Genomic DNA, 12,784 nt, shown 5'->3' with positions numbered 1-12,784 from the left:
CCTACCAGAACGTTGTGGACCTTCAAGCAGTCATCAAGGAAAAGGATTATGTGCATTTAAGGGATGCTGCAACTTCTCTTCCATCTGCGGGTTTTCATTACATAACCGCGAGTCCATTAACCAGGACGTTCCATCATCAATAACAGCAGTGTCCGCTTCTCACTCTTCCATTTCCATTATTTAATTTTTCTAATTAGTTATGAAATCATGTATGATTCCATTTTATTACTAAGATCTCACTTGCCATTAATCAGTTATATAAGGATGGGTTCAAGTGCTTTACATGAATCGAAATACAAAATGAGGAAATTAGTTTTTCATACGAATACTATACAGTCTCTTCTACATTTTCCTGCTGTACATTGGATTTATGTTATCTCATGTTGAGAATTAACAGCTTATGCCAGAGACACATCAGAGGCTTTTTGTTAGTAGCTCGTCTTGTTGTTCATTGATAATTGTCACCACCGAAGGTATGGGTTTTGATGTTAAATCTTTCATTCGTGTATAGAGAAATATGTCTTCACTGTATTTTATGATACACCATTTTTAACCTTGTCAAAATAGACAATTTTCTCTCTACTAATTCTATCATAATTACCTTTTAGAACAAACTTTCAAGCATTCACAGTCCTCTGTGGATATTGAGATGCAGCCGTTTGTCGAAGCTTTCCATTATACTGGATATATGAGTGACGCTGTGCAAGTATACAATGGAGTCTAGCCTAGTCCATCGATCCCGATGGTAGTATGCTAAGTTTTCTGTTTGGAAGATGTAGCACCAACATCTGGCCTTCATAACTACTGATCCAAGATCAAGCTGATGTATAAATTCGCAATATTCTGGAATGGACTAAAGGAGATTGTCATTCTGAGCACCCAACATTCATCATCTTCATTATCTGATTCACTTCCTTGCACTCCTCTGTACACATAACAACTCATAGTATAGATATTATCCCCTTCAGCAGCCTGACAGGTAAGCCACCATCTGTTTAAAATACTATAGTCATGCAGTGTATTATACTAGCCATGTTCTATCCATGTGTATCGTACTGTGTGAAATTGAAAACCTTCCTTTACAATATATTTAAATATATTAAGGACGATTGAATAGAGCTATGCTTGCTAAAGTGTGTTGATACATCATGTAAGGAAACCCAGGAAAGGCTCTGATTCATTTGTCTAAATTTCTTGAACTAAGGTAAAATATATGTTCACAGATGTTGATCCATGTATTTTGTTGTATATCCATCCCACTAACCACTAGCCTGGTCATTTGTTCTACACTCAACTACACACTCCTGACTTTGTGGAAGCCAGTGGGTGCCATAAGAAAAGGCTTGTATAATGGAACACCTAGCTCTGAAAATTGGTAGATATAGTAGAGTTGGGTACCGGGTACCTAAGTAATCACTCTACCATTTGTACTATGTCCATCTGTATACATGTTGTCGCACTTTGCTTAGTTTTAAACCTCCTGCATTCCCCTGTATGTAGTGCATCACCACTTATTACCCCCTGTACACTATTTCTCCATTTTTCTGTATGTCTTATAGCATCTCCATCTACAATGTCTTCACACCCCAGCACTCTCACTGCAATCACTCGCAGCACACCTGCAACTATGCTTACATCCGATTACCCCCATTCCAATTATTTTCATATATATCACCTGTTGCGCCTTCTAACAATCACTACTGAAGTCTTTCCCTATGACACTACTATATGTAGTCTTCATTGACATTCGATATACAGTAATTATATTCTTATTCTGGCATGTATAGTTGTGTTTGGCATATGGACATTTCATTAGTATTAGATGTAACCCCTTAGGCCAAAGTAGATACATTTGCAAATTTTGCCTAAGGTACTATATCTATCTTTCTCATGTAAAATGTATTCACCTTTCTATTAGTTTAGGATATCACATGTATGTTCTCATATTCTATCGATCCATCATCTCAAGGTATAGTCATTTGCGTGGCATCCCCTCTTAATAAAATGCATGTGCCCGAGCATTTCATTAGTTACATCTTAGGATTCAATGTGAAGTCATTACTTTCTGTATACATTTTCATTTTGTACTAACTCAAATCTTGCAGGAATATATAAGGAGTTTGAATTTCTCTCTCGAACTAAAAATTTCTGATATTTGCAAATCAAAGTTGTAATAAATTAGGTATAAATGAGAAATTTACATTTTCAGTCTTAGATAGAATGAATGAGCATTATAAATGTCACAAATTGCTGGTTTTCATGCTTTCTACCTTTATTTTTCAAAAATCTCACAATGGGACCACGAATGGCACATGCACCATTTTGTAAAAGGTAATTAATCCTAAGTTGTTGATTTATATCAATGGCCATAGTCAGGATGTAAACAAAACTTAGGATTTTTATCTTTTATAAAATAACATTAGATCCACACTGGATCCTCTTAAAAAAATCATCATATTTTCAAATATTTTCTTCTTTTATCAGAGTTTAATTTAAAATTAACTCAAAATATATATCAATGGCCATAGTCAGGGTATATTGAGAGTTAATTTCATTTTAAACTCTATAAAAGCACCAAAAATGTATTTTATTCTTCACTTGAATTTAAATGTGGTTATTATATAATACATTGAATGACCATAGTCAGAGATGTATTATATCTTCAATCTCATTTTTAATTCATTTAAAGAATGAAATAGCTTTTCAAAATCCAAAGATTCTTTAAATTCATTCATCATTTAAGATAGAACATCATCATATTTTTAAAATTCTCTTCCAAAATCCAAGTGATCTCAAATATCTCTCTTCAATCTCTATTTTAATTCATTCTTCTATCTTATTTCAAAGATTTAAATTTCAATTTCAAAGTCCAATTTAACTTTGAAATTTTAAAATTCAATCTTTATTAAAAATTCTATTTCCAAATCAAATATCCAAACTTCAAAGTTTAATTTAGCTTTGAAGTTATCTTTTGTTTCAAAATCAAGTTATTTTTCTCATCTTCAAAATCAAAATCAAAGTCTGAGATTGATTCTGAATCTCAAAATATAAGTCTTTTTCTAAGTTTTAAACTCAATCTGGGATTTCAAAACCCAGATCCATCTTCAAAAGTCCCATTCAGACTTTTTCAAAGTCCAAATCCAAAGTTAGTTCTACTTGGATCCAGATTTCTAAATACAATCCTCACTTCGGATCTCAAACTTCAGATCCAATTCCATTTTAGGGTCCAAAATTCAACTTCCATTTTGAATCTTAGACTTCAGATCCGAATCAATTATAGGATCCAGAACTCAGTTCCACTTTGGATCTCAGACTTCAGATCCAATTCCATTTTAGGATCCAGAATCCAAATTTCACTTTGGATCTTAGACTTCTGATCCAAATTCCATTTCAGATCAAATTCTATCTTGGATCTCAGATTTCAGATCCAAACTCCATTTTAGGATCCAGACTTTGGATTCAAATTCCATCTTTAAATCCATATTTTAAATCCAATTCCATTTTCAGGTCTCATCTGAACTTCCTAAATCCATCACAAATTTTAAATACCATTTGGATTTCTCAAATCCATCCTAAATTTCAAAATTCAATATCACTTCAAATTTCATCTCCTTCTCTTAAAACCAGGTTCAAAATCCAAATTCAAAGTCAATTTCTGACTTTGAAAATTCATTCCCTTTCCTTTTACCTCAGCTTTAAATCATTCTTTTTCAAAATCAAGATTTATTCTTCCAACTCTCATTATTTTAAAGACTTAGAACTTCATATATCTTTTCTGATCTATCTCAAGTTCTAAGTTAGATTCAATCATTCAGAAATCATTTCTTCACTCTATTATGAAGTCTATCTCAGAAAAACTTGGAAATTTTCAAAACATTTTCCCAAAAGAGCATATATTCTTGCATTGCACAAACATGATTCTTTGTGCATTTAGATCTAGAATAAATTCTTAGATAATATTTAGGCAAAGCAAAAGGCATAAATTCAATCCTTGGTTTGATTACCCCTGGTAAAGGCACCAGGAACGGTTGATCCTCGTACCGACGAGCGAATCCCGTCTCTCCATTTTCCCGCAAGATATTTTCAAAATGGAGGCGAGTAATTTTCTAAATATTTTCAAATCAAGGTCAAGTGAGACCCCACAAAAGAGTTCCGCTTCTCTCTTCTTTTCTTTTCTCTTCTCTCTTCGTTTCGGTCTTTCCATTTCTCCCTTCAAAAAGGAGGAAAATACAGGTTGGAAAAGGAAAAGAGAAGGAAGAGAGAGAAACCACAAGAGAGGAAAAATTTTGCGATGATCACAGTTTTGGCGACTGTGATGGGACACGTCTCTGTCTGGTCGGATCTATGCCTTTGCTTCACTTTCATATCATCTAAGTCTTTATTCTTCAAATGTCAGCTTCATTTCCAGCAAACCTTAGGAGCCTAGATTCTGTCCTAAGCTGACATCATTGCATATAGGATCTAAGTATGGTTTCGTAGGACCATATTGTGGAGATTATTCCATGTTCACATTAGACTTAGGTCTGAAATACAACTCTCCTCAATTCTAGGGATTGAATGTAAACAATGTATGCAAGTGTATGCTTCTTTTTCATTTAAATTCTATCTCTTTAGGACTTGCATTAGAGCTTTCTGGTTTTATTGTATGTTGAGCATGTTTTTGAAAAACATCCCTACCTATATTGTCCTAGTCTTCACGTTGCTGGGTTGTCTCACTCAACCATAGTTTGGGAGAGAGCCTCACAACTGGACCACTTGTTTGGGTTCGCACCCCCTACCACGTACCTAAGGGCCATAGTCCGAGGTATATCGGTAGGTGCTCAAGGATGTTGGAAAGCCATTACCTTAGAACCAGAGAAATATTTCTATGCCACGTACTTCGAGCTTCGGCTTGAGTATATCGGCATACCTTGATTGGAATCAGATGATCTAAATCTTAGAGTTAGGATTAAGGTCCTATCAGCCATTTCAAATATTGTATTTAGAGTCAGCTTTAGGGAGTGCTGTTTGCGCATCCTTGTGTGTATATCTGTGATATTTTATATTCCTTATATTTTCCAAAACCCTGGGTATATATTATTCAAAGTTTTTTCTTTGTTTTCAAGAAACCAGGGGTATTTTTCCTTTTCTTCTCCTGATTTATTCAAATATTTTGATCTTGCTTGCTATTTTTCAAAATTTTAAAACCTTGTCATTTATTTTCAAAAATTCGTTTTCCTCGATCATAAGAGAGATGATATTACCTATGAGGATTTTCAAAATCATAAAATCTTGAAAATTTCTGCAAAAACTTCTTCATGATCACCAAAAGTTCAATATTTTGATCTAAATCTTTTTCAAAATAAACTATCACATTGATTTTCCTTTTCCAAATTGGGTTTTAAAACCATTTGTCTTCAAAATCATCCCTCGTGTTGGTTTTCTTTTTCAAAAATTTGTTTCGAACCACTATCTTCAAAACCAAACCTCATGATGATCTCTCATGATGATTCCCCTTTTTAAGGATCAACTCTCATGCTAAATCATTCTTCTCGTGGTTGATTTTTCTTCCAAAAATGATTTCTCACTTATCTTTTTAAATAAACATCTTCCTTTCAAGATCCCATGTGCAGGCAGGATCAGAAACACTCATTTTTCTCAAATCTTATAAATTTTCAGCTAATTTTGTTATCTTTATCAATTTCATTCATTTTATTCATATTTTTATCAAGTTTATATCAATTTTATCGAATTTTATCAAGTTTTATCAAATTTTATCAAATTTTCCTCAATTTTATTAAATTTTATCGAATCTGAACCCTTTCAGGTTAAGGGGTGAACCTGATGCCTCTTTTCAATGAGGTATTCTTTTAATCTCCTTTCCCCTCAGATTAAGGGATAAACCTGACCCTCGTTGTCCGAGGTGTTTCCCTTTCAGGTTAAGGGATAAACCTGACCCTCGTTGTTCGAGGTATTTTCCCGCTCAGGTTAAGGGATAAACCTGACCCTTGTTATCCGAGGTGTTCTCATTCAGAATAAGGGATAATCCTGAAACCCCTCGTAGAAGCGATAATGCTACCTACGAGAATTCTTTTGCAAATACAAGTTTCATCAATCTTTATTGATTTTCTAAATTTATATCAATTTCTCTTCATTAATTTTTCTTAAATTCTATTTCTTTTCCCATTTAGGATAAGGGATAATCATGAAAACCCCTCATAGAAGCGATAATGCTACCTATGAGAATTCTTTTGCAAATACAAGTTTTATCAATCTTTATTGATTTTCTAAATTTATATCAATTTCTCTTCATTAATTTTCCTTAAATTCTATTTCTTTTCCCATTCAAGATAAGGGATAATCCTGAGACCCCTCGTAGAAGCAATAACGCTACCTATGAGGATTCTTTTGTATATACAAGTTTCGTCAACCTTTATTGTTTTTCTAAATTTATATCAATTTCTCTTCATTTGAATCTCCTTAAATTCTATTCTTTTCCCCTTTCAGGTTAAGGGACAAACCTGAACCTCGACATTCGAGGTATTCTTTCTTTCTCAGGATAAAGGATGATCCTGAGATCACTCATAGGAGCAGCAACGCTACTTGTGAGAATTCTTTTTTAAATAAATTTCTTCAATTTTTCTCCATTTTTTTTAAATCTTTCATTAAATTCTATATTCTTCTATCTTCTCAAAATTTTATTCCTTCTTTTCCCCGTTTAAAATAAGGGGTTAATCCTGAAAATTGGACCGCATACCTGGTCCATCTAAATCATAAATCATAAATCATAAATCATAGATCATAAAATCATAAATCTTGTCATATCCCTTCTAAATTCAAGTCTCAAGCTATCTCTTCACAAAATTTTCTTTCCCCTTCAGGATAAGGGATAATCCTGAAAACCCCGGCAATCATTCCTGCTTCAATCCCTAAATGTCTTAAGAATGCCGGTCTCCTTCCCAACTCTTAGTTGGAAAATCTGGTGTTTGCACTGGTTATTTTGCTAAGTTTTCAAATCTAAAGATCAAGTTCATTAGTCCTCGTACTGTTTGTCTCTCAGAAAGTCTTAATCTTAGATCAGGTCGTTAAATGAAATGTCCTAGCTACTTCGCTGGTCGTTAAATGAAATGTCCAAGCTACTTCACTGGTCGTTAAATGAAATGTCCCAGCTACTTCGCTGGTCGTTAAATGAAATGTCCCAGCTACTTCGCTGGTCGTTAAATGAAATGTCCCAACTACTTCGCTGGTCGTTAAATGAAATGTCCCAGCTACTTCGCTCGTCGTTAAATAAAATGTCCCAGCTACTTCGCTCGTCGTTAAATGAAATGTCCCAGCTACTTCGCTGGTCGTTAAATGAAATGTCCAAGCTACTTCGCTGGTCGTTAAATGAAATGTCCCAGCTACTTCGTTGGTCGTTAAATGAAATGTCCCAGCTACTTCGCTGGTCGTTAAATGAAATGTCCCAGCTACTTCGCTGGTCGTTAAATGAAATGTCCCAGCTACTTCGCTGGTCGTTAAATGAAATGTCCCAGCTACTTCGCTGGTCGTTAAATGAAATGTCCCAGCTCCTTCGCTGGTCATTAAATGAAATGCCCCAGCTACTTCGTTGCTCGTTAAATGAAAGGTCTCAGCTACTTCGCTGGTCGTTAAATGAAATGTCCCAATTTCACTGGTCGTTAAATGAAATGTCCCAATTTCACTGGTCGTTAAATGAAAGGTCCCAGTTACTTCGCTGGTCGTTAAATGAAATGTCCCAGTTTTCACTGGTCATTAAATGAAAGGTTCCAGCTCCTTCGCTGGTCGTTAAATGAAAGGTCTCGGTTTTACTGGTCAGAATGTCCAAAATCATAAATTCACCTCAAGGTCGCATCAAAATCTATATTGAGTGTTTATTTCACAAAGAATTCTCGAAAACTTTGTCAATTTGCTAAAAAAATTTGTTGATTCCAAACATTTTACTACACAGAAGAATCATCTTAGATTAACTCTAGTATTCTTTCAAAAAAGGTGAAACTTTTTGCAAAAAGAGGTAAAATTCAGATCTTTTTTCCTGTTGATCAACCAAAAGGATGAAAGAAATATCCTTGGTATGATTAGCAAAAGAAATATTCAATGATATTGAAACATCGGAAGCGAATTGATATTGATCATGGCTATGACGCATGTTTAAAGACAATTTTTCTGGCAATCAGGCAGTGGAAATATCTGGAGCGATAAAAAGAATCCACTCGACCAATGTCTCCTCAATCCAGTTAAGTTGCAATGAAATATCTGCAAACATGATCTCTCAATTATCGTCAAGATGAAGACGAATATGCGAGCAGACCCCCGGGGCTAAAGAAGATTTGGATCATCTCCAAGATGAAGGAGTTTTGTGAAGGATCCTTCCAGGGAAAGTTCAGATCACCGTCGAGATGAAGGCAAGTGTGATGGACCTACTGAAAAACCCTAAAAGATATTTGATTTCTGCTATCCTCTAAAGACCTTTTTGAGCCAATATCCTCAATATAATTCCTGAAATAAATGAAGGATCAGAACATCTCCAAGATGAAAGAGTTTGTGACGTGCCCTTCCCTGAAAAAGAGAGAAAAGTCATGACATCTCCAAAATGAAGGATGATGTAAAAGCCCGAAAAAACTCAATGACTCAAAAAGAGTGCAAGAAGATCATCATGAGAAAACACCCAGATATCAAACTGTCAAAATTGCCAGAAGTCATCTTTTCTCATGCAAAATTCTTTTATCAAATATCTTTTCGCTATTTGCTTTTATGAAATTAAGAATATTTCTTCTCTTCTCATATCAGGGAAATGGATAGCTTCCTTGAAGAAAGTCATCAGCGCTAAAATTTTGAATTTGACTCATAAAGCTGAGGAGCTAACCTCATTGGAGGAAATACTCTAGGTAAAAGAGGGAATGTCTTTGGCACATACGTGTACATTTTCAAGCGTTTGAGTCAACTATAAATTTATCTTATTGGCAAAATTTTCTAGATATTCCAAGAATGAAATAAATATTCAATATCCATTTTTGATGCAACCTAGCATTGTTTATATCTTTCAGAAGAGTTGCCTCATTCAGTTGAAGTATCTCACCTGTCCCATCACAGTTTCTTCATTCGATAAATCTGTATGGTTGTTCCTATGCAGTTTAAGGGTAAAAACCTGTACTTTCTGCGAGAGGTCATTAAATTCAAAACCTATTTCAGTCTCAGCCATGAGACACCCAAGATCATCCCTTTTTCAAAGCTTTAGGGAACTCCATATCTTCCTCCTTTCGCAAACCCCTTTCGGATTTTTTCGTCCAAACTTCGAAGGTCCCATTATGGTTTCTTCGTCCGAGGATTCCAGTTGGCCGTCCCCTTCAGGTTAAGGGTTAATCCCGAACCTCGCCCATCAAGGTATCTTCCTTTTTTAGGTTTTGGTTAAACCTGAATCTCCTTCCAACGAGTTTCCCTCGTTTCGACGAGGTGTTTTCTTCCAATCCCATTATGGTTCTTCCCATCGAGGAATCCATGCTTTGTATATCCATCCAGGATAGGATTTCCACTTGAGCTTCATCTCATGAGGCATTTTCTCAAAAATGTCCCATCAAGGTCCTCATATATTCCTTTCCCCATTCAAATTATCCTGATATATCTTCATCTCATCCAGATTAAGGGCTAAACCTGAGTCATTTCAAAAGGCTGATCTTGTCTCATACATGAGGCTTGATCAAAATTCTTATCTTTCACCATTTTTGGGATCTTCGCCCAAAATCCTATCATGATTTCCTCATTTTCTACTCAATCATATCATTTTCGAGGATTTCATCTCCCCAAGGCCATTCAAGATAAGATTTTAAGTATGAAAAACATGTCTTTTCAAAATAATTCTTCCACACCCAGTTCAGGTTTGCTAAACTGGGGCATTTTTTTTCAAAAACTTGAGTGTTTTCTTTGCCACTAAGCTCGACTTTCAACCGGCTTAGTAGAAAAGAGAGGCATCTGTGAACACCCCAAAATTTTCAAAATCTTTTAAAATATTCCCTTTTTGCACCTGATTTCATTTTATGAGCAGTTGAGTCACTTTCAAACCTAAATTCCAGTACATTTCCCAAAGTTTTACTGAAATTAAATTCATTTTTATATATCTGACTCGATTTCGGTTCTGGATCCGATATCAGAATCCAAATCTGAGCATTGTCATCCAATTTTTAATTAAATTCTCAAAATTACCAAAATAACTTTTGAAAAGCTCAGACACTTCGCCCGATATCCGTTTGGATCCATCGTGTTATATTCCTCGATTCGAGGTTTAAAACTCAAATATTTTCACAAAACTCAGGTCCAAACCCATTTCCTTCCAAAATTGCTAAGAAAACCTTTCCTTTGTAAATATTTTTGAAAATTTTGCAAAATTATTTTAAACTCCTTAGTTTTTAGAATTTCATTCAAAAAAATATAAAAAATGCAGAAAATGAAGAAAAGAACAAAAAATTATATATAGAAAAGAGAAATATAATTTTTTAAAGACCTCCTTTTGAAAAAAAACAAACATTTTTAACTAAAACCATTCTTTTGCAAAAACTTTTGAAAAGACCACCGTTTTAAAAACTTTTTCACAGGGAACCGCCTTTTGGTAAAAGCCCTTTTTAAACAAAAATTTCTTTAGGGTTTCAAAAACCCTCTCTCTCGCTGTCCATCACATTCTCCTTCTCCCTCTCACCCAAACTCTCCATGGCAAAACCCTCCATGTGCGACCTTCCTTCCTCAACCCCTCATCACCAACAACGCTCCTCCATCTCCCGTTCATCCCCCAACCGAACCCTCCTCTTCCTCTTTAAAAGGGGAACACACAGAGGAAGCAAAGGATCCGTCTTCACCACAGCATCCTCCTTCTTCCTTCTTCTCGATCCGCTATCACCCCCGCACCCCTCTTCACAATCGGTTTCTATCCTTCCCCTTGAAGATTCTTCTCTACTGCATCATCCCCTTTTTGCTTCTTCCCCTGGCTTTCTCCACCAACCGAGGTAAGTCGGCTCCATTATAAAGGTACCGCCAAGGAGCTCGATCGGCTCCATCCATCCTCGGTTTAGATCCCTGCATCAATCAGGTAAATAACTCCTTCCTCTTTGATCATTTTCACAAACTCCCTTTCCCTTTCATAGAATCGCTTTTTTTTGTTTTGATTTTGTTCTTCTTCATTTTCTCCTTTTCTTTGTAAACACAAAATGGTGCGATCGACCTGCCTGTAGCAGGTGGTGTGAGTTTTATGAAAACCCTTTTTAAAACAATATTTTTAATGAAAATCCAGTGAAAGCCAGACACCAAAAATATAAAAACCGGCTCGCACAAGTGGTGGAGTCCGGGTCGATCTCAGGGAACGGAAAATACTTCGTATTCAAACACACAATCTAACTACTCTTTATTGCCAAAATAAAAAGAATTAATTAAAGAATTAACTACGAGAGTACGGCCCTACGCAGAGGGCTTAAACAAAATAAATAAATGGTTTTATTACAACCCAATGAATTGAATAAAATAAAATAAAAGCCTAGTCTAAAAAAAAAGAAAGGCTTCAGTGCTTCGAGTCCTTTTGTCCCTTCTTGAGGTAATGTATGTTTTCTTGAACTTTTGCTTTTCTGAGGACTCCCTGAGGGGCTCTTCTGAGGGTCAAAATCACTTTTCTTGCACGTTTACCCGCTTCCCTACAAAACACAAAAATACAAACATAGCAGAAACAATACAAAACTAAACGAAATCTAAAGTTAATTCACACAAAAAAATAGCAAAAGAATTGAAATTAGACTACACACTAACTACAATAGAAGACAAAATCTACTAACAATTTAAGAATCAACTATATAACAGACTAATGGAATTTTAACTTAACCAGACAATATAATACTATGGAATAATTTAAATCTGATTTACTAATCTATGAGACACATTATATTAACTAAACCAATCTATGAGAAACACTAGCCCCAACATTAAGTCTGATGTACACCATCTATCACACTCTGAAAATCATTATCTAACTGCACAACTAATTATTAGAGAAATACATCACGATTAAACTATTCTATTTAGCTATTGACTGAATTCTAATGAACATGCAATACTAATGTTTCCAAAAACAAACATCCTCAAATTAATCTAGCTACAGTACTAGAACTTTGCTAATGTTACCTACCTGTATTATAATAACTTAAAAACGTGAGATGGGGCTGACTATTAATAAGGAAATATCAAAGCATAATATGTACTCTAAGGAACTATATAATGCTGAATAAACAATGCCCTAAGTAACACAAATTGTTGAACATAAGTAATTAGAACACGTTGACAAGAAAACAAAACAAAAGACGCTAAAAAAACAAAAACAAAAGGCACTACACTTCACCGAGTCTTTTTGTTCCTGATTAATTAACAAAACTGCTAAAACCATTGACAACTGAGCTTATAAAAAAAATGAATGAACTCAAATTAACATGCAGTGACAAGAAACAGAAATAAAATGTAAAAAAAAAATGACTGAATAAAATTTTATAAAACACAGCGACACTAATGGACTTAACCGACTGAAACAAAAACAACAACAAAAAAACAAAACGGAACTGAAAACAATTGAAACGTCGCTTGGTTAACCTGCACTAAAATCAACAACCTAACCTATATAAATATCAAATAATCTATAAAAACGTTAATGCTAACTACGAATCAACACGATGAACGAACAAAAACCCTATATGAATCTAACGATCTACATGCAAGTCAAGAAGATTAAGACACATAATTTTTTTTTCCTTTTCTCTTTTCAGAT

The sequence above is a fragment of the Nuphar pumila genome, chromosome 1 (genome assembly GCF_984573655.1).
Source record: "Nuphar pumila chromosome 1, dmNupPumi1.hap1.1, whole genome shotgun sequence".
Classification (NCBI taxonomy): Eukaryota; Viridiplantae; Streptophyta; class Magnoliopsida; order Nymphaeales; family Nymphaeaceae; genus Nuphar; species Nuphar pumila.
The sequence above is the reverse complement of the archived record's forward strand: the minus strand, read 5'-3'. Positions refer to the sequence as shown.